This window comes from Podarcis raffonei, chromosome 3 (genome assembly GCF_027172205.1).
Source record: "Podarcis raffonei isolate rPodRaf1 chromosome 3, rPodRaf1.pri, whole genome shotgun sequence".
Taxonomy (NCBI): domain Eukaryota; kingdom Metazoa; phylum Chordata; class Lepidosauria; order Squamata; family Lacertidae; genus Podarcis; species Podarcis raffonei.
In genome coordinates, this window is record NC_070604.1 from 94,536,400 (window position 1) to 94,539,881 (window position 3,482).

The 3,482-nt window shown below is 44.4% G+C and overlaps 1 non-coding gene across 1 annotated transcript; it reads right to left on the reverse strand.

Annotated features, from left to right (window-relative positions):
- Positions 1-1,018: 1,018 nt before the first annotated feature.
- TRNAT-UGU (transfer RNA threonine (anticodon UGU)) lies at positions 1,019-1,091 on the reverse strand. Its single transcript has one exon. It is a non-coding gene; the product is annotated as a tRNA-Thr (tRNA).
- Between the last annotated feature and the right edge of the window lie 2,391 nt (positions 1,092-3,482).

Here is a 3,482-nt window from a genome sequence, read left to right on the forward strand (position 1 = left end):
TACTCGTTACCTTGAGGACTTTTCTATTTTCACCTAAGGATTGTGTTATACAGGAACGTACAAGAAGAAACAGTAAGAAAAGAAGAAATGTATTAATAATGGAATTAGTCTCATAGGTAATATACCGTACATATGAACTGTATATGTTGCACATACTGGGCTAGACCTTTACGTTAGGAAATAACCAATAAAATGTTTACAGTTATTATTATTCAGCCTGTTGCGCTTTGTGTATCTAACACAGAAAAGCAAAGTGCCTGTGCAATATTACTAAATTAAGAAAATATTAATTCCCCCCCCCCCCCGTGAAACTTGTCCCAGGTGTTCCAGGCTGCCTGGAGCCCCGATCACCATTCTTAATGGCTGGGGATATACAATACTTCTTCGTGAGTTTATTACATAATAAAGACTACAGTAGCAGTAGAACACATTTTTTCTCTTTGGGTCTCAGATTCATTCAGATTGTGCAACGTGGTTAAAGTACCACTTCGGGGAGACCTCAAATGCTCCCAATAAGGCTGCGTACACAACCATCCCTTGGAAGCACATGGCTTGCCCCCCAGCGCAACGCCCCCCACCCAGGATAAATCCGACCCTTCTTCCAGGGAACTTTTCTCACTTCGGAGACCCACGCAGATTCCTTGTCCTTTAGCGCCACCTGCTGGCAGCCTGGAAAGACACCTGAAACTGCAGCCTTTGCAACCAGCGACGCCTCTCCGCTGTCCTTTCGAACCTTCAAATCTCTTAAGAGTAATTTTCACTTTTGAAGCAGACGTAAGTAAATACGATTTATGTTTTCTTTTTTAAAAAATAAAATAAAATTATTTTTTCCTGCTGTAGAGGGAAAAAAATGCCATAATGGTCCCTCCCCACTTTTTCTTCTACGTTGATCGAAGGGCAGCAGTCTTGACTTCCACAGAGCTCTATCAACGAGCTTCAAATCTTGCACTAAACGTTTTGCATTAAATTCTAAGTTCTTAAAGAAAGAAAAGAGGAAAAGGAGGGAAAAAAACCGCCCAGGCCCCAGCGAGGATCGAACTCGCGACCCCTGGTTTACAAGACCAGTGCTCTAACCACTGAGCTATGGAGCCACCTATCAGTTCTGCTGATACAAATGAATGGTACTGTTCTATGCTACCCGGATGCTTCTACAATTTTATCGACTTTTAAGATCGATGTTGTCGCGAAGACCCCAAAAGCAAGCTTTTAATTAAAAAATCCCCCCAAGCGCTGTGTGCATAACGCCGGGGAAAAAAAGAAAGAAACCTTACAGCCCCGAAGCAGAGACACAGCCGGATCGTGCGTCCCCGGGGAAGTTTTCCAAAGCAATTCTCCTCCTCCTGGACCTGAAGAGAGAGATCCCCGCCCCCAAACATGATTGTATGATGTCCAGCTAAAAAAGCAAATCGAAGGACGGCTTATTGTCGCAATGCATTCGCCCCCACCCGGCCGTCTCTAGAAAGGGTTTTTTAAATCACATAATCCATCTCAGATTCACGCTTTTCAAGGTTTGGGTTTGTGCCGATCATGGAATCATAGAATCATAGAGTTGGAAGAGACCACAAGGGCCATCGAGTCCAACCCCCTGCCAAGCAGGAAACACCATCAGAGCACTCCTGACATATGGTTGTCAAGCCTCTGCTTAAAGACCTCCAAAGAAGGAGACTCCACCACACTCCTTGGCAGCAAATTCCACTGTCGAACAGCTCTTACTGTCAGGAAGTTCTTCCTAATGTTTAGGTGGAATCTTCTTTCTTGTAGTTTGGATCCATTGCTCCGTGTCCGCTTCTCTGGAGCAGCAGAAAACAACCTTTCTCCCTCCTCTATGTGACATCCTTTTATATATTTGAACATGGCTATCATATCACCCCTTAACCTCCTCTTCTCCAGGCTAAACATGCCCAGCTCCCTTAGCCGTTCCTCATAAGGCATCGTTTCCAGGCCTTTGACCATTTTGGTTGCCCTCCTCTGGACACGTTCCAGTTTGTCAGTGTCCTTCTTGAACTGTGGTGCCCAGAACTGGACACAGTACTCCAGGTGAGGTCTGACCAGAGCAGAATACAGTGGCACTATTACTTCCCTTGATCTAGATGCTATACTCCTATTGATGCAGCCCAGAATTGCATTGGCTTTTTTAGCTGCCGCGTCACACTGTTGGCTCATGTCAAGTTTGTGGTCCACCAAGTCTCCTAGATCCTTTTCACATGTAGTGCTCTCAAGCCAGGTGTCACCCATCTTGTATTTGTGCCTCTCATTTTTTTTGCCCAAGTGCAGTACTTTACATTTCTCCCTGTTAAAATTCATCTTGTTTGTTTTGGCCCAGTTCTCTAATCTGTCAAGGTCGTTTTGAAGTGTGATCCTGTCCTCTGGGGTGTTAGCTACCCCTCCCAGTTTGGTGTCATCTGCAAATTTGATCAGGATGCCCTTGAGTCCATCATCCAAGTCGTTGATAAAGATGTTGAATAAGACCGGGCCCAAGACAGAACCCTGTGGCACCCCACTAGTCACTCTTCTCCAGGATGAAGAGGAACCATTGATGAGCACCCTTTGGGTTCGGTCAGTCAGCCAGTTACAAATCCACTGAGTGGTAGCATAGTCAAGACCGCATTTTACCAGCTTCTTTACAAGAATATCATGGGGCACCTTGTCAAATGCCTTGCTGAAATCAAGGTAGGCTACATTCACTGCGTTCCCTTCATCTACCAGGCTTGTAATTCTGTCAAAAAACAAGATCAGGTTAGTCTGACATGACTTATTTTTCAGAAATCCATGCTGACTATTGGTGATCACAGCATTCCTTTCTAGGTGCTCACAGACTGTTTGCTTAATGATCTGCTCCAGAATCTTCCCTGGTATTGATGTCAGACTGACTGGGCGGTAATTATTTGGGTCCTCTCTTTCCCCCTTTTTGAAAATAGGGACAACATTTGCCCTCTTCCAGTCTGTCGGGACTTCGCCTGTTCTCCAGGAATTCTCAAAGATGACTGCCAGTGGTTCTGAGATCACATCTGCCAGTTCTTTTAATACTCTTGAATGCAGTTCATCTGGCCCTGGAGACTTGAATATATCTAGACTAGCCAAGTATTCTTGTACTATCTCCTTAGTTATTCTGGGCTGTGTTTCCTCTGCTGAATCATTTGCTCCAAATTCTTCAGGTCGGGCATTGTTTTCTTTATCAGAGAAGACTGAGGCAAAGAAGGCATTGAGGAGTTCAGCCCTTTCTGTGTCCCCTGTTTGCATTTCACCATCTTCTCCTCTGAGTGCCCCCACTGTTTCTTTGTTCTTCCTTTTGCTACGAACATACCCATAAAAGCCTTTTTTGTTGCTTTTAACCTCTCTAGCAAGCCTGAGTTCATTCTGTGCTTTAGCTTTTCTGACTTTGTGTCTACACGTGCTGCCTATTTGTTTGAATTCCTCTTTGGTGGTTTCCCCTCTTTTCCATTTTTTGTACACATCCTTTTTTAATCTTAACTCAGTTAAAA